Source organism: Pezoporus flaviventris, unplaced genomic scaffold (genome assembly GCF_033815535.1).
Source record: "Pezoporus flaviventris isolate CSIRO_AGI_PZ_B2104156 unplaced genomic scaffold, CSIRO_AGI_Pfla_v1 ptg000030l, whole genome shotgun sequence".
Classification (NCBI taxonomy): Eukaryota; Metazoa; Chordata; class Aves; order Psittaciformes; family Psittacidae; genus Pezoporus; species Pezoporus flaviventris.
The window spans coordinates 692971-713176 of NW_026892578.1; positions in this window are offsets into that span (position 1 = coordinate 692971).

The window sequence follows — 20206 nt, forward strand, 5'->3', positions numbered from 1 at the left end:
TGAGGTGCAGAGAAGGGGGAAGTGAAGGACTGTTCAGCTGCGGAAATTTGGGTCTGCTTTGCTCAGACTTAGGCTTCCCTCCATAGCAACAGCAGCCTGATTCTCCAACTATCTGGCAATAGCCATGAGACCATCACCATAATAATATTCAGTACCTGAGTCTTCCATTATAGCGACTGAAATCAAATATATCCAGATCCAGGATTCAGAAAACAGAAAGTACAAAATATTTTCCACTGTTCCTGAAATGAGGTGGAATATAAAAAGCAGAATATGTGGATTCCAGTTTGGTTTTACATAATCTGCATTAATAAGTAAGAACACATCCCAGGACCAGGAGATGTTGATTGACAAGAAGCTCAGCATGAGCTGGCAGTGTGTACTCGCAGCCCGGAAAACCAAACGTACCCTGGGCTGCATCAAAAGGAGCGCGGCCAGCAGGTCAAAGGAGGTCCCTCTCCTTCTCTCATGACCCCACCTGCAGTACTGCATCCAACTCTGGGGTCCCCAACATAAGAAGGGCATGGACCTGCTTGAGCTAGTCCAGAGGAGGCCACAAAGATGAACAGAGGGGTAGAGCATCTCTCCTATGAAGACAGGCTGAGAGAGTTGGGATTGTTCAGCCTGGAAGAGAGAAGGCTCTGGGGAGACCTTAGGGCAGTTTTCCAGTACCTAAAGGGGACCTACAAGAAATCTGGAGAGGGACGTTTTACAAGGACATGTATAAGCAGGACAAAGGTAAATGGCTTTAAACTGAAAGAGGGTAGATTTAGATTAGATACTTGGAAGAAATTCTTCACTATGAGGATGGTGAGGCACTGAACAGGTTGCCCAGAAAAGTTGTGGCTTGAGCACCTGGCAGTGCTCAAGGCCAGGTTGGACAGGAATTTGAGCAAACTGATCTAGTGGAAGGTGTCCCTGCCTGCGGCAAGGGATTTGGAACTAGATGATCTTTGAAGTCTCTTCCTATCCAAATCATTCTATGATACTATGATTCTAACCTTTAACTGAGTATAAGTTCACAACAAATCTATTACGTACAGATAAGCCTGCCACAGACATTTTGTGAGCTGCAGGAGAAAATAAACAAAATGTGAGATGATTAGGCTTTCTTATTGATAAATATACACCTATCAATACACTATTAATTTCCAGTACACCAGTGAATAGTGTTTGTGGTTCTGAAGACAATCATATAACTCAGGAGAGAAAACAATGATGAGGCAAAAAAAAAGGGATAAAGCACAAACTGATACAAAAGCCATTCTACACTGTTTTAAAAGTATAAAGCAATTTATTGAACTTATTAAAGTAAGAGTTTATAAAATACTCTTGAACTCTGTTTTGTGCATTTATTGAGCTCAAAACTTCGCCTGTAAAAATGACTAGAACTTGATTTCTGGTCTGATATAAAAAAGAGGTGATTTATATTTGAGGAGACAATAAATCTCAAGACCCACAACTATCTCTTACTAAGGTATTTTTTTGTCCCTGGGGGAAAAGAAAAGCTATTGGAGCACACATAAAATTTAGGTGCTTTAAAAATTTCTCCAGGACTTCTGTTAGATTTGCTATCAGAAGAGGCAATAAAATGGGAATTTATGTTTTTTCCTTAACAAATCTTGTGCTTTCTGATCTGGTGTTTTGTCATTGCAATTAGGGTTGCTCCTTCAAGTAGCAAGCTGAAAAGTGGTGCCACGGTGTTTATTTTAGGTATGAACTTTTAAAGAATATGAGGAATGTTGGTAAAATAAAGTTCATATGTATTATGCACGTTTTACTTTTTTTTTTTCCTTTCTGACTGAATGTCTCTTCACAGAGTAAGGGTATGGGTTAATCATGACTTAAAAAAAAAGATACTGATTTAAGCTACTTTCCTCAGTAAAGATTGCAATCACGTAAGAAATTAATTTATGGTTGCAATAAGGTTTCAGGCTGTACTGATTCTAGGAGAGAACATCTTCCTAGTATGTGCCCAAAAGAATTAGCAACAACGGAGTGGAACTATTAGGACATGTAATAATTGCTACTGTCAGTGGTGGATCACTTCTACAGTATGATAATGTTCCATACAGCATCCTTAGTTTAAGTAGGGTTTATCTCATCCTCTACCTGCAGTGATATTACAGATTTTTATAGGACTTAGCTGGATTCACTCTATTACTGAGCTTACATTTATGACAATCTGCAAATCAGAGCTAGATACAGGAAAAATATTGGGATACCCAGGGGAAATATGTGGGGTCCTCCACAGGCTGTGGGATACCTGCTCCATGGGCTGCAGGGTAATCTCTGTTCCAGTTCATGGAGGACTCCTCTGCAACCGTCTTCACTGACCTTGGTGTCTCCATAGTTTTTTCATATTTCCATGTTCCTCTTTTCTGGCTACTGTTGCACAGCATTTTTTACTCTTTCTTAAATATGTTATCACAGAGAGGCTACCAATGTAACTGATGGGCTCAGCTCTGGCTAGCTGCAGGTCCATCTTGGAGCCAGTTGGAACTGACTTGCACTGTCACCAGACAATGCGGTGAGGTTTTTAGGATCTTTTTTAGAAAACACTGAGAATGGGTGAGCACTTCTGTGATAGCTCTGTCACTTTAAAAATCAATCTTTTCAACACTGGTGCCTCAGCTTTTGTTTTTGGAAAATGGGAAGTGAAATGCAGTAGTCTTACAAGGTGGTAAGGAAACCAATTTATTCTTTATTGTTTCTACAGTGCTTTAGAAAGAAACTAGAGGTTTCCTTAATAATGGGCAATCTCATGAACTTAGAGAAATATCTTACATGACATCATTTGAAAACATTGCTTGACTCCATAGAGCTGATTACAAAAAAGCCCCCAAAACTGCAGAGTTTTTTAGGATATCAGTCAACAACTCTTCATTTCTTACGAACAAGTCAAATTCTTCAGATTTCTTTGATTTCTTCCAGTCAATTCAGTATGAAACATGTGCAGTAAGGCTGTAAGAAACTATTTCTTAAAGGAAAACAATCACAAATCTGGTTTATGTGCCCTAATGGTTCAAATGTAAATAAGTACTCGGGGAAATTAGCATAATAGGAATGAATAACTGACTGATATAAGCTACAAAGTATTTCTGCTTCAAATGAATCAGAATAATTCTTCATAAATAGAAAAATAAATTTGTGTATGTCTTTTTAACTTCTTAACTGAAAATGCCACAATACTGCATGAAAGGCTGTTCTTCTCATATATAGCCCTTTGGCTGTAATCTGAGAAAACCAATAAGCTAATATAAAGAGTCTGGTCTAAAAGCAATAGCGTACAGTAACTAACACATGTCAGTACAGGAAAGCTATAGGAATTCTTTCTCTTTAGAGGTGATCAGGAAAGTGGTGATCATTAGGAAGTAGGGATATGCTCCCTACAATACAATAGGCAAAAGGCACGGTGTTTTTTTTCCCCACACACATTTGACAAGTTTTGTCTGGGCTTGTTTGCTATTTTTTTGTTTGCCTCTCCAAACATTTCTGAACAGAATTAGCATTCAGAATTTTACATAACCCTTGAAAACATTCAGAGGAGATTCTAAACAATACCAATCTGTTGAGTATTTCCAGAGTTTCTAAGACTGTGGAACAGTAGGCCTTCAAAACTGAGCACTTTTATTCTTTCATGAAAATCATGTATACAGGTTGAAGTTTTGCAGGATCATATGCATCAAAGATGTTTGTATGCTTTCGACAGACCACTGCAAAATGCCAGTTCTCTTTTTTGGCTTCAGAAACAGAAGTATACCTAACCAATTTTCTTTTTTTTTTTTTTTTTGAGTTTGCTAGAAGTATATAAATAATAATGCCAAGCATTACAAGTATTACAGTTTCAAATAAATGGTATATCAGCACAACTTTGCATCTTTACCCTACTAAGAGTATGTCTGGAATTTTATAAATTACAACACACCAGTTTTGATCTTTGCGTCTATCTCAATAGGCTTATATATAGCCTAACTGAATGTGTTTTCAGTAATGATTTGTCATTTTTTTCTAAATGAATCTGAAATTTTATGTAAATTAATGACACAGTGATTCTTTGAAAATTTTTTGTTCATAAGTCTTTTTTTTTTTTTTATCTTTTATTCCATTTTCAGCTGATCAAAGTGATTTCCTTAGACAGGAAAAATTTATAAATAAAGCAAGCAAACATACTGTAAATTTCAACCAGTTTGGTAGATATGCAGGTAGAATCTAAATTAGAACATTGTCTAGGGTAGTCTACATTGACCTATTTAGCTTTAAAGAAGAGCTGTAAGAGAGTAATAATAAACTATAACTGCTTTCTCTACATCACAGTTCACACATATCATTTACAATGTATTTGCTTAGTATTGGCAGAGGACATCATGCAAAGTATTTGGCTTGTAAAATCTAAGTATAAGGTTGGAAATAACAATACCATAAAGTGTGAGGTCCCAAAGAAGCTAGCATTTCAAAATTTCAAGCTAGGTATTTTGAGTGTCAGGCAATCAAGAAGTGGTTGCCTTTGGAGCAGGCTTTAGCAATTGAAAATTTTTGCATGTACCTCATGGGCTTTACAGTTCCTGAGGCATTTTCTTTCAGAAGGAGGGCTCAGCTAATAATTTTGAAACCGAGTCTTACAATTCTCCATTTGCTAACCTGAATACCCAGATTGTCTTCTGTGGCATACGTATTTAGTTAGAGCATGTGACCATCTGCCTAGCTGGTAAATATTACTCATGTGCCAAAGAGGGCTTATTAATGTTTTTACCAAACTTGTGTCAGAAAACATGGAAGGTACTATTAGAATTGAATGAATATTTTTTTTCTAGACAAAAGACTAACAGACTTGGATAAAACACACAGTTTCTCATCTGAAAATCTTCTAGGATAATCAAAACTGATATAGGTAGAAACATCAGTGAGATTTACAAAGAAGTAGGACTTCTGAATGACTTTGATGGAAAAAAGAGGGAAAAAAACAACCAACCAAAAACTGAAACGGAAATATTTTATCCATGCCAGACTGTGCAGGAGAAACACAGTTTAGGAAGAGATTAAAGTGGAAAAAAGGGAAGAACCTGCAAGTACAGAAAGAGGGTATCTCTTTCTTGTATCAAGTGCTAGCATCAGAAAATTATAGTAACTAAATCCTTATTGAAATTATCTTTCTTTAGTTTATAGATCATGAAAGAGCAAACAGAGAGAAAGATGTTTATTTTTTCCATTATAACTTTTACAAGCTTGAAAGCATTTATGGTTTTGTATGTTGCATTCACTCTTTCCTGAATTAGGACAAGGGAAATCATCTATCAAAATATATCTTCACATTCTTCTACTAGTGACAGCTACCATTCAAAGTCCAGGCAGTTTGTTGTCTCCATTTCTTTGTTTCTTTAATAATTCCATTATTTGTGATGAGGAATATACAGGAAATGGTAAGAAAACTCCTCAATAGGTTAATGTTTTTAATATCAACATGTTGATGTTAGCTAAAAATGAGTTAAAATTAAGAGTTCAGGCACACAGTGTACATGTATTTTAATGAGGTGATTTGTGTAGACCTGTCATTGAGTGTTAACATTTACAAATGTAATTAATTCAGTCATATAGAACAAATATTAGATAGTTGTATTTTAATGAATTTAAACCTATGTATAAATGCCAGCAGAAAGTTCCAATCATACTCAGTCAGGAATGAGCATTAATCTTGCTTAGTTTTGCTCTATATTGTGCACTAGACAAGATCTTCTGGCAAAATTAAAAATAAATGCCTACGCTTGACCTCTGACTCATGCAGTGTGGAAACATACAATATTTAGGTTTTAATTGTGCTATTTTTCAGCTGCACCAAATCAGACCATCTGTCCAAACTCTAAACTAGGTTTGTTTTTCTACATATATTGAAACGCATTTTTTAAAATTATGTTTTCTTATTATTTCTAAGTAAAAAGTTCAGAAATATTTGCATATATCCAAACAGGAATAACCCAACATCCAATTAACAATAAAATATGCATCAAATAGGAAATATCAATATTGATCTGCAAAATACCATGCCAGTTTGTTCTCACAGTAAGTGTCCTTGTCCTCCAATCAACTGTTTTTCTTTGACAAAGAGTATGGGAAAAGTGATCAAATGAAATATAAATGAATGTTGTTTGTAAAGAAGAAATACATATACTGGTGGCAAATACTTCAGGACAGATTTCCCTACAACTTTCCAGTTTTTGTTCTTCACTGAAAACAAAAAATAAAACAGATCCTAAAAATCTCGTTTGAAAAAACTACCACAGATGGCAATGCTTATTTGTATACTCACTAGGTAATGCTCACAATATCATATATTTTCATTTTATTTTCACTCAGAAATTGCCTCGTGGTCATTTTCATTCCAATAGGAAGGCCTCTTCTGCAGCAAAGAGGGAGATGGTGGCAAGAGGACTTAAACAGTGTAAAGATGTTATCGACAGCACAGAATGATACCATTCCAGCAGATCTTCTGCAAAGACACATTTGCAGAGCAGACAGGTTTGCAAGAAGACCCTGAAGAAGAATGTCCTATGATGTAAAGCAGTTCAGGAGATGAAAGAGGTCAAAGAATGGACTTCGTCATTCTTTGGGCCTTTGAGCCCGTGTTCAGAAAAGTGGCCTTTTACTTCGAGGAGCATGACCTTTTCAGGAAGAGCTAAGTTCCTGTAGCTCTGCCTGCTTACTCCTCTCTTGCACTCAAAATGGCATATCCCAATCAAGTAGCAGTGCATTTGCACTGCCACATGCAAATGTGATAGACAGTCTTCACATCCAATGTCAGCTCTTCAGAAAATGCTTGAAATTACTTTTGGCCAAATATGTGTCCCCAAAAATTTGAGTAGTTCCACTGCTCAGATTGTTCTGTTCTTTTTCTTCCTTATGTCAGCATCACTTCATACTCCAGACACATTAATCCCAAAATATCTACACAGGGGTTTAAGAATTTCTTATATCTCCACTAGACACAGAGATGAAATGTAGATGTTTTCAAATCCGACATCCGTATCTGAGTTAATCACCTTAGCGTTTATAATCAGTGAGTGGGTAGGATAGGAATTTTTTGGGCATGGTTCATCTCCTCCCAAAGTAGAATTTTGTCAAATGATTGATGCCCTAAATGTGCCTATCAGTCTCCTGAAGACCATGGCATGACTAGATGAGATTATTGATGCCTGAAGTTAGGTGAGATGAATCCCACCCACAGTGATGTATTAGATAAACAAATGCTATTGAAATATCCCAAAACATATTAAGTTGATGGCTGCTATAGTTTTATATCAAACATCCCCCTGAAGTGCCCTTTACTTTATGTGTTGTTGTCAAAATGAAGTCATGAAGACCAGTAATGAACAGCTGGGAAAATGTGCATTACATAAAGGTGAAGAACATCTGGAGTGTTCTACAGAGGATTCAGTAGAGGTTTGATAGAGTTGAACGTAATTCAACCAGCTAGAACTGCTAATAGCAAAATAAAAGAGAGAGGGGGAAAAAAGGAAAAGAAAGCTATCAGATTCCAGACTCTTCATTTATTCTGTGTTTGATAAACCCTGCTAACTTAGCTATCTTTTGTTTAAGTTGCAAGTTTTAAGTTTTGTGACAATAGGCTTAGTTATTAGAACTATTGAAAACCCAATGGCTGAAATATTGATAACATTTTTTATTACTCAAATATAGGCTTAAAATAAGTAACTGAAAAGAATGCATAACATGTATGCTATGCATAACAAAACCTCTTTTTTTTTTTTTTTTTTCCTTCAGATCCACGTTTTGAAACATCCATGCATGTTTTGGAATAACCATTTGCAAAGACAACACCAAAGGCTTATGGATTTTCTGTTTTGCTGAAGGATGTGTTCCTGGGGAAAACTGGTAGAAATATTCAGTCATCTGGGGGCACACTGATATATAACGTAAGCATTATCTATTTGCTTTATTTTAATTTATGACTTGGGAACGAATATTGAAAATTCTTCATGACAAGTACAATACCCAGTGTTTAAAGTCACACTTTTCCAGAAAATACATACTGTATGATATATATTTATTAATAGTTTTCCTATCACATTAATACTTTAAGGTGAGCCAGTAGGGGCATTATGATATTGTAAAATTTTAATCCTAATAAATGTGCCTATGGTAATAAAATACATGTAAGTTATTGCTTTTATGAGTTTGATTTATGTTATGTTGTAACCCCTTACTGAGGAGCATGTCTCGCTGTACCTCAGAAATGTGTACATTGCAGACTGCTATATTTCTTTTCACCATTCTAAACATAACAAACAGCTGAATTCTCATGTAACATTGTTAGAAAAACTAAGGTTGAAATAGAACGGCATACCAAGTGTTAGATGGATTTACCTTTTCATTGGAACAGTTGCTCGCTTTTAATTTCTTAACCACTATATATTTCAAAAGTTTTCAGATCCTCAACAGGCTATCAGAATGTTGCATAATACAAAGACACCTTCTTTCTAAGATAATTTCCTCTCAGCTTCTGCTTACTATAGCGCATGCTAATTATTTGTGACCAATGTGTACACAGCATGACACCTCAGAGACTATGGATTGCAAAACAAGAAATACTATTTTATTACTTCAAGAAGCCTCAGTTAGAAGGAAATGGAGGTAGGAGTCTGACAAGCTATGTCTGCTGTGAGCTAGCATTCATTCCCCACTTGCCTTCAAAATACAGCTTAACTAATACAGAAAAGAAATGGAAGGATTCATCTCACTGATACTTCACATCTAGTACTTAGGCACATAATCTTAACTAGGTGTCAAGATTACTGCAGGAAGGAGACACAGGATCCCAGGGGAATTTATCCCCTCCCAAGATAACCTGAGATAGGCAGGATAAATTGCACTTGGAGGACACCTGTCTCCCTTTTTCTGTATTCATGTCAGACAGGACCCAGGTGATTAACTCTGAGGAGGCAGCTAACTTTCAGAAAGCTGAAGGCAGAGATCAGGAACCTTAAATGTTCCTAATTTCCATGTACTTACCCATGGAGGGAAACTGTCTTCTCCAGCAGAAGATTCAGATCAGGATTCTTACTATGTTCTCTGAAAAGCCTCTCAGAGCAGCCTAGGTCTCTTCACTGAGAGTATTCTGAGAGGTTACATACTTTAATGCTGTTTGACAAATTGTACTGTCTTTTAAGATAACAAAGATTGCCACATTCCTGGGACATCCACAAGCCAGCAGCAACTCATTTCAGGGAAGAAAAACACTGTTCTGGAGGTGGCAGAATAGTAAAATTTCAATGCTGGTTTTCAGCATTGTTGAAGGCTCCTTAGCAGTACTAAAAATACACTCAGCTGGGTACAAACTGCGTTTTTTTCCTCTTCAATCTTTTGAATACCACATGCAAACAGTACCCGTAAGACTGGAAAATCAAATCATGAAGTTTATATGGTTTTTTTCAGAGCAGATTTTTCCCAGCTAAGAGAACTACACATACCTACGACCTGAGTGTTTGATGTGTGATGCTGCTTTGCTATCTTCACTGGTCTAAACCAAGTAAATGTACTCTATCACTGTATCACTGAACTCATAAAGATTCTCCAGATTAGAGCAGGCTAGAATTAAACAGCTATGTAGGCAATCTGTTTTTCTAAAGTGAACTCTTAATACTGTACATGTTTAAACAGTTGCTGTTGAATTAAACGTCACAGACCTTCTCACCAACTTCTCCCACATTCCTTATGCTCCTTAATGGAGTTCGGTAGATAAGTGGGATCATCACATCTACTCAGGTTATTGCCTTGTTTCAGGCCAGGGGGATGAGTAAAGCCAAGACATTCAAGAGAAAGATCCAGCACTACAGTCTTTGACTGACACTTTACCTTACAGCTAGACTAAATCCTAGCAGCAAATCCTAGGAATATATAGGCCCAGGGAATAAAACAAAACACATCACAACAAAAATTTTGTAATGTAAGTTCTTTAATCTTTGGATCAGAGCTTTTTTTTTTTTTTCCTATTTCAAAGGTTTTTTTTTTAATTTCCTCCTTTGATTTATTCATTACCCTTCTATTATTTGGTCAATAAATGTGCTCTTATAAACATAGAGCATTTCTACTCTCTGCAGCCTTAGCCATCAGCAGCTGTTGCCTACACTAGGTACAATAAAATATTTTTGCTCTAGGGAACCTCAAAGTTGTCTGGGTTTCAGTACACTTTTCTCTATGGCTTGGTAAATAATTGCAACCCAGGTATCTCTCTCCTCCCGTTTATCTTTTTTTCCTAGAATACCAGTATTTATAGTCCAGACCTGTGAAGAATCCCCCCAGATATCAGGTGTAAGTGTTGTTTCAGACATAAGTCATGAACTTCCCTTTTTTAAGATCAGTTAGTTATATTATCTAACAAGTACTACAGCTCTAAACCTACAGGCACAGTACAAATATCTCTAGAGGGATATACTGACTATAACTTGAGAGAAAGCCACTAGTACCTTCGCACATTTTCTTCTTTATCATGTTCAACATCTATTCATGTGCTGTTATAATTCTTTAAATGAGATATACAAACTATTAGAATAGTAATAAAGACACAAATACCATTGCATGCTGTTAAACAAAGTGTTAAATCTTGCTACATGAGTAAACAAAAGCAGAGTTTGCACCTCTGTTTGTGCAGTATACTTCATTGTATAACAGTAACCTAGATCCCTCCATCATCATGAAAAATGAGAAATTTTAAGGGCTATCGAACATCAAAAATTTTCTCCATATGCCAGCACATTTATATCCTGAACAGGTGTTTTCTAATTATCATGCACTGATAAAATTCTCAATATTCAGTGATCACAGTCTATTTCTCTTCGTTGTGATGGTGATGTAGTGTTTATAGCAGGAGAAACCAAGACAGGTCAGAACATTTCTCAGATACTCTTAGGTACGTAATATTTTACTTTCCATTCAGCTAGCTACATTGTTTTGTTTTCTACAAGACATCTTCTCTGTTCTCTTTCCCACACTTGAGATATCCCTCCTGAGCCAGATGACCTCTGTGGGTGCATTTTATCTTCATTAAATATATCATGTGTGATTAATTTGATCCAAACCTGAAGTATTTTTATTTAGTCAAACCCCAAAAAATTGGATCCTCCAAATGTTAAAATGCACCCACTTATCCTGCTGGGCATCCTGCTGAGCACTCAGCATCCTGAGTGAAGTCTTGGTGCTCCCTGCTCTTGTTTTCCTGCATGGTTCACATCAGGAACCATGAAGGCCTCGGCAGAAGAGTAGAGCAGAATCTAGCTCTTTACCCACTCAGAGTGGTTGCTCCCTCTGTTTATGGTCATCCTCCAAAAATCAGTAAATACTCAATTTGAATAAGGACGTTGGAATCCCATACTATGCTACTAGTGAGCTTTCTTTCAAGGTGCTGTAAAGAGAACATGGCAAACAGTTCTCATTTTTCACTATGTTTTGTTTACTGTGTTGTTCTAACAGCTTGCATTCATACATCCATTTCCCCTCTCCTTCTTATGACAGGAAGGACTTATAAATACCTTCCAAGTTAAAAACCTTATCTGTCCAATGCAAAAGGTCAGAAAATCTTCAGTGATAACTGTCCCATGTTTATTGCTTCTGTAATTACCAAAGATTGTTTTGCTATCCAAGTCCAATGGATAGCAAAAGAACTGAGGGACACCTACCACTTGGTACTATGAGTAGCTTTTATTGTCAATTCTGTGTATACTCCTCAGGTAGCAGGACTAGCGCCTGGTGAAGCCCCACCTATTTGCCTATCTATATGCCCACAGGCATCGTATACTTGCATTTCAGAGACCTTTCAGTAAGCCTACTCAATAAAATTTCAGTCCATTCCAGGTTTATAAGGGTTCAATCAGGCAGATGTTAATCAGTGAACTATGCATAAAAAAGCAAGCAGCCGTTTCCACCGTCTCCAAGATACTTGCCATAGAATCTATTATTCCAGTACCACAATTGAAAAAGGGCTTAGGTTTCAATTGAATCTTTTTTGCAGCCTCAAAGAAATTAGGGTTCCTCTAGGCTGATACTTACTCTAATGAGTCTGAATACTGTGAAACTCTCCTTTTCCACCCCCAAAAAAGGCTTCTCTGACCATAAACAAGACTGTATCTCTGGAGGATTTCCTATGCTCTATTGATCTAAAGGTATGCTTTATAGTCTCTGAAGAATGGTATTTGTCTTTATATCAAGTTCAGAACCAGTAAAATTGCCCCAGACAATTTTATTAAGCTGATAGAGAAGGGAACTGCTCATTTTAGGAAGAGAGAAAGACCTTTGCTTTGTTGTTCAGTTAATCAGAGGTTTTTTATTTATTTCCTGTGAAATTGTCTTTTCTTCAGAAATCAAAAAGAAGACAGCTGATTTGCCTTTTGGCATGTCTAAAATGAGAGAGTCCAAGGAGATCTTTCCATATAGGTTTTTTCATTTTATTAAAAAAAAAAAAAAGAAAATCCTTTATGCTTGATACCTAATCTATCTCCTATCAATGGCAATGGAAAACATGTTATGAACTTTAAATGGAATTCAAGGAAAGCCACATTCCTGGTTAGGGTTTCCAAACAATTTTTGATTTCTGAAGACTTGTATACCTTTTAGAGCAGACAAGTAAATTCTGGAGTTACACATCACCCTTATGTATATGCATAGAAATCTAAGTTGACAGGAATTTATCTATGTATGCTAAGCAGAAACCATAAAATTACAAGAGTGATGCTTCAACAAATATGCAGGTGAAATTAGTCAGGTAAAGGATCAGAACAGAGAAAGAAAGAAGGAATGGAATGTGAAGAAGAGAGCACAGAGGAAGACAATAGCAGCCAGGGGACCATCCAATTCAATCTGAGATTTTCTCTCACTGTTTCAGTGAATGCGATAGAGGTATTGACAGATATTACTAAGATATTCGAAACAAGTGGAATGGAACTGTATGTGAAGTCTTAGTTTGCCTAAGTTTATTGTAGTTATCTTATTTGCTGCAAGGTTGAAAGTACACTCAAGATGTTGCTTAGCTGAAGGAGGTAATGAATGGGGCAGAACTCCAAACACACCAGGAAGAGATTGACAAACTCACACATGTATATGAAATCCACGAATCTGATGGATTTTAATGTCACAATTTGAAAGATATAGATTGATCTTCTATTGAGGATGAACTGATATTATTCCACTATGGCCTAAATTACTGGAGAATAAATTGAAAAAGCAAAAATAGTGATATACAAAAGAAGAAAAGAAAAATTAATTGGGAATGGGGGCAACTGAATAAAGAAAACACAGGTAGAAGAATAGTCCTCATTGAAACCTTATTTTCCCATTATATTGTAATGATCATCATAAAAATTAAGGAACAAAGAAATTTCATTTACAACATAGAAATTATCTTTTACTTTCTTCACTGTCCCCCTGCGGCTGACAGGACTTCCTGTAGGGATAGTGAAGAGTTGATGGCCCTAAATTCATGAATTAAATTAATTCAAAATATGATTTGCTTTCTGATATGTTTAAAGTGAAAAAAACCAAGATGTTTCTTCAATACAAATTTTTGGGGGTTATTTTTGAAAAAAATTAGATACATTTTTCTAAAAATCATATGGTTCATTTTTTAATGTTTGGAAAAGACTTGGATATTGATTTCTGTATGAATTTTTTTTTCTTTAAAGCTGCTTTAAAAAGATGTTCCAGCCATAAACAGTGCTTGCCTTTGAGTACTGAAGTGTTCTCCACATTGGTTTATCAGATTACTCAATACATTAGCTCTCATCGCTGTCCCTTTCAGCAGCCAGTCTTTGGAGGGAAAGCCCAGGATACAACTAGTGAGGCACTGACACCACTGCACCCCAGTCAGGGCAGGCATTCAGAGACTCAGAGGCAGAATGGGATTGCTTACTGGTGGTTTGTTCATGTGGCATTAAGAATTTTAATCACTACAGGACAAAACACAATTTATATAACCTTTGAGCATCTGTGAAGCCAAGAGGACTGTTAAATACTGAGTAAAGTGAACACTGCCATATTTTAATGACCATCTGAGGTCTTAAGTTAACGCTCCGAGTTTTTAGAGAACCATGAGATCTTTGACAGACCACTGGAAAAAAATCTTGGTTGCTAATGCCTTGAATGTTAATGCTATGCTTAATGAATATATATGACTTTCCTCGATCATGGGGCAGGAAAAGGGAGATTTCCTTTGTTGTTTAGGTTTCTTTTTTATTTTGTCTTTCATTGTCTCTATGAGTTGATGAGTTTTGTTGGTGACACTCTTTTTTTCTCTTGTGAGAAAAGGACCTGTAAACTATCTTTGTTTACTTTGATTCAAGCAAACAAGTCATTGCTGGCTTACACTTTATGGGATATAGCATTGCCATCTATTTGACCCAACTAAATTAAAAAAAAACAATAATCTATGTAGATAATCTAGCACTGCTCCAGGACAGTTGGCACAGAAGGGGATTGAGTTGCACTTTAAAATGTGAGCCTTACAGATGTATTATTCAGAATGCATTAAAAAAAATAAGCTTAGCAGGAATGAAGTAGGGGGCTCAGCTCTGCATTTCTGGTCAGAGCACCAGCGCAGCTGCGGTTGATGACTGCTAAAAGGGTTAGACCATTCCAACATTCCCATTGTAATCTTACTGGACAGAAACCAGGAGCTTTATACAGCAAGAGTTTTAGGACTTCTGCTTGAAGAGTACAAACCGAAACACTGCAAATTAGATGGCTAAGCTTGACTTCTGGTTGAAGGATGCTGCAGGCCATGGCTGGTTACCTTTGCTCTTGGGCCATGTTTGATGTTACTTGTCAAGTCTCAGACACAGAGAACTGGGGAGGGGAAGGAGACAGAAAGAGAAAGAGATAGCTGCAATTAAAAATATGTACTTTCTAAACTGCAGACTTTTATTTCTATAGCTGTTATATTCTTCAGTTCAGACCTTTCCCTGGGTGAAAACAGTCGATTATTTCTTATACCATTTAGCTTTTGTCAGGAGGGCTATTTTAACTGCAAAGAGGAATATGTGAAACTGTCAGCCACAGACCTTTAATTCCCAGGCTTATTTTTGTAAACAATGATGCCATTTTTTTTATGGCACACTCCCTTTCACAGAGATACAAAGATCAAACGTGAATGTTTCATTTCCCGTAACTCTACCACACAAACATAGCTCTTCCAGAAAAATAATAATAAAAACCCCAAAGAAGTAAACAGTGTTCACAGGGGGAATATAGCTTAAGTAATTCACACAGTATACAAACATGCAGTGGTACAAAACCTGCAACATGAGTTTTTTGTTACATTTTAACAGTGTTTCCTTGAATCTTCAAAGCTTGCTTGATGGTTTGCTGAAGTAATTGAACCACTCTTGAGTTGTTTTATATAGGACATCTTATCTTTCTTTCATTACCCAGTCCGTGGCCTCTTTTCTATTCCCATGAAATCCATGTACACACTTTAGAAGCCCTCCTGAACAAGCTTGCTTCTAACTTTCACAGAGCCCTTAGTACAATTTGAATACGAAAGAGATACTGAATAAAAAGCTTTAATCTCTTGTCTGCTATTCTTCTTTCTTGCCTCTTCATCTTTCCCCCCCCTCCCCTTCTTCCAAGAGCTTTTCAGTGTTGGTAAAGTGAACACTTTCTGTTTAAAGCAAGTATAATGCTGGAGAAGATGCACTGGGAGAGCGAAACCGAAAGCCTGGCCTGTGAAGCCTCTCTGCCACAATTTAGCAATAATTGTGCTGCATTTACTTGCTCTTGAGCTTTTTGCAGGTAAAAGATTAGTAAAGAGCTCTCCTTAACAAAATCATTCAATCAGTACCAAGCATAGGTAGTATCAAATGTGCCCTCTACCTCAAAAACTGTGGGGCTCTTTCTTCTGATACCTCTTCCCTCAGTTAACTGGAACTGCTTTGAAAGGGCTTTCTGTTCTCTGCTCTCTTGTCAATTTGAATGCAGGAAATGAGCCCCCTTTGTGAGATTAATTAATAGCAGGAGCTGATCGGCCCAAGCCCCATTGCCACGCAACAGAGCTGTAATTGCTACTTTGTGGAAAGGGAAGAAAAAGTTTTGGTTGCAGTTTAAGAAGAGGGTTTAAGAAAAGTTCTTTGAACTAGAGGTCTCAGTGCACTGGATTAAGGCAAGAAGCAAGGAGGCCTTTGAAGTTTGTTAAGAGGTTTTGGAGGAGAAAAAAGTTGGGTGGCAAATGGGAGCTGGCAACATCAAAAGCATTTAGGACTATTCCTCACCTGCTTGTATTCAGAGCAGGGACCACAGGCTGGAAGCATCATTTGCTTGTAGTTTAAATGGTCAGTTTGGGGCTCTAATTGTTGTGATCAGAAACAGTACCATGTATGTCAGTATGTATATAATGGCTGTTACACCTGAACATATATATATGTGCGTGTACATATGTGTATATATAGATGCACACAGACATATACCCCACCATATACACATGCATATGCATTACGTGTACAGGTATACACAACACCGAGTTCAATACAGTAATTGACATCTACCACATATCAATAATTTCTACTTCATTAATGACCTGTGCACTGAAATAGTAGTAGTAGTCACTGATTACTGATGTTGTTGATCTTGCATTTGATTAAAAGGCTTAGTAGAAGCAGGTTTTTTTCTAAATGACTCCAAGTACTATATACATACATGTATTTGGCAATAACTCAAAAGGTAATTGTCATGGTTTAAACCCAGCCAGACAGCTCGTTCGCTCACTCCCCCCTTCTTGCCCTCCCCCTACTCCCGGAGGGATGGAGAGGAGAATCGAAAAGAATGCAACTCCCACAGGCTGAGATAAGAACAGTTCAGTAACTAAGGTATAACACAAACCACTACTGCTACCACCAATAATAACAATGATAAAGGAAATAACAAGGGAAGAGAATATAACATCTCACCACCAGCCGACTGATAACTCACCCCCCCAGCCCGACCAAGCACTGACCGATACCTCCTCCAACCCTGTCATCTACCAGCCCTTCCGGCTAACTCGCAGTTACATCCTGGGCATGACGTGCTGTGGTATGGAATACCTCTTTGGTCAGTTTGGGTCAGGTGTCCTGTCTCTGCTTCCTCCCGGCTTCCCCTCCTCCCTGGCAGAGCATGAGTCTCACAAAGTCCTTGGCCAAACCAAAACATCCTTGTTATCAGCTCTGTTCCCAGGCTGAAAGTCAAAACACAGCACTGCACCAGCTACCAAGAAGGAGAAAAATGACTGCTACTGCTGAACCCAGGGCAGTAATATTAGGTAAAATTTGACCCACAGAAAGTGGACACAAATAGCTTGCAAATGCCTAGGCCAAAAGCAGGCACGGCAGAAACCTTTGAAATACAAACTTTGTGACAAATTAGTATCCCTTCATCTTTTTAACGTTTAATGGCAAGGATGTAACTTCACAATCAGACCACAGCTCTGAGTCCAGCAGCACAAAGATCATGGAAAACTGCCCTAATGGAGGCTGGGAGATTACCTTGGAGCTGGGGAATCCCCAGTTGCTGCAGAGCCAATGATCTCGTTCTACTCCACACCACACGGCAGGGCCCATAGCCACAGCATATGTTCTGGAAATCCCTTGGTGGCACAAAACCACTTCAGAGGCTGTTACAAGCCAGTGGAGCTTAGAACAGCCTTGAGCTGTTCTGAATCTTACAGGCAAACCACTGTTATCCCTGAAATTCAGAAAGGGCAAAGGTGAGCAAAATATACTTTTGCCCACTTCCTTAGCATCTGTCATTTGCACCTTGAGATTCACATCTCATGTGAGCTGAATATAGCCAGTGATTTCTGCACAAATTTGGCCTGCTATCTATATCCTCGTAGTACCGGGACAGTACTACATATTAAACCATAGATGTCTCTTCACAAACTGCTTTTTAAACCATTAGCTCTTAGAGGGTGATGACTGTATTTTATTCTCTGCTTGCATAGCACCCAGTAGAAAGGACTTCTGCCACTGTAAATTGTGCTTCTAGTCAAACATGCAATCCTCATGACAAACAGTTCTTTATGCTGATAATTTCAGTGGCAGGATGAAATCTCGGAGTGACAACAGTTTGAAAATGATTTAGATCTCAGCTATCTACCTTACAGTTTAGGAATAATAAGGAAAAGGTTCTTTCTTCTGTTTCAGGGATTGCCAGGGTCTGTGGTTTTGTATATTTTCCCCTTTTCGATCTGATGTATAAAAATAAAATAGAAAACAAAATGCGGCTTCAAATAAATGTCAGTAGGTATTTGAACTCTTTCTACACTTCTCAATCCAACCCTTTAAGACAGTGTTTGATCAGCAATTTTTCTTACCCTGCCTCACAGTTCACTGTATTTCTTAAAAAGGTACGATTAAAAGACAATGTGAAATGAGGCCTTGCTGAAATAAAAAGCCAGAAAAAAAAACCAAAAACATTTTAGTGATGAGGGCTTTACTGAGATTACAATTAAAAACTTAGGAGAAAAAAAAAAGTGGAAAAAAATCAAGCCACTTTAGGTGTCATTTGTCTTACCTAAGCCTCTGCCTTCTCCAGCCTCAACTGGGCTTCCTCTGCCTCCAAAACATAAACCTGCCACTCTAAGACAGGTGGGATAGCTTGCCCTTTGAGCATGGCTGTCCCTTTCCAGTGTCTACTGAGGGAGTCTGCCTATCTAACTTAGGGCAGCATGTTTTGAAGCAGTTAGGGCTGGGGAGAGAAATGCCTCTCCTAACAAGGTCGAAAGAGAGGAGTCCAAAAACTGCCAGATGCACTGCAAAGAGGTGCTTTGTGATTCCTGTACATTAATGGCAGATACAAATTTTAACTTATGTATTTTTAAGAAGAACGCCCAGGAGTCAGATACAGCATCAACAAAGTCACGAGATAGAGTGCAGCAGAGCATTTTTTGCATGTTGTAGCCCCATGGATCAGTTTTTAATGCTATTCATACAGGGTTCATATTGGCCCTCAGATCTATTTACCATTTTTTAAATCAAAGTGTTTTACAAAATAGGGAAGCCCTCTTGAACAGCAATAATAATTTTTCCATCTTCAATTTGTGGGTGCATACCAAAAATATATGTGGTGGTTATTTTGCTGGTTTTGTACCATCTGTTTCTCCACTTGCCCTTTTTTCTGTTTTTACTGTTGCACAGCCTCTCTGGTGTCCTGCTGTCCTCTCCTCAGAGCAAGGAAGGAGTGATTGTATTCTTCAGCATCTCTAGAAGTTCATCTTCTTATACATCACACCGGAAGAGGATTTCTTTCTCTTACAATAGCCAAGAATCAATCAAAGAAAAAAAAAAAAAAGAAAAGAAAACACTAGTCCTGAGGCTGACTGGATGAGCTGTAGTAAGCTTATATATTGTTTTGGAGAATGTCATGCCACTGACTTCTAAATTTATCTGCTCAGCTTATTTTGGCCATCTTTCATCTCATATTTCAGCTTCTCATCTACTAGAGGGTGACTTTCTTGGAAGCCAAACCTTGAAAACAGTTTTCAATTCTGACTTTTCTAGGAGACCATAGAGAGGACAGATGCAAATGCAAGTCTTTAAGAGGCACTGTTTTTTCACCTTACCCTAACCTGACGCTTAGGACATGCAAAAATTCACAGACTTCAATATCCCAAGGTCACATTACATGTCATACTAAATTTTACTTACCTTAGGCAAAACAGTGATATAGATCTTTATTTAAACATACAAAGTAATTCACAAAATGTCTACAAGATATCCAAGCCCATCCATATATCATTGTTTTTCAGTGAGGTTTTCTATAATTACATCTGTTAACAAATGTAGCAAATTCAATTAAAATTTAACTGGCAGTGCATGGAAGCAAAACAGGTTCACTTTTATTATGTCAAACACCTTATTTTATGCCATGCATGCTAAGGTTTACCACTCCTTAAGGCTTGCAACTGCAACATTTTAACTGATATCTGGAGGCTTGTAATTGCATGTGTGCACATCAATTATGGATTGGATTCAGCATTTTCAGATAACTTCACCAATCACAAAGAGAACCCAGTGGTCTCCTGGCATTTTCGGAGCAGTTTGATTACAGGTGTAATACATACAGCCTTGTTAGCTCTCAGTGATGAGGGATTCCCTTCCCTGCTGGGTTCTAGCTAAGGCACTGACCATTGCTTTTCACTAACAATTTCTATCTGCTCCCAAGAGATGTTTTAATGAGC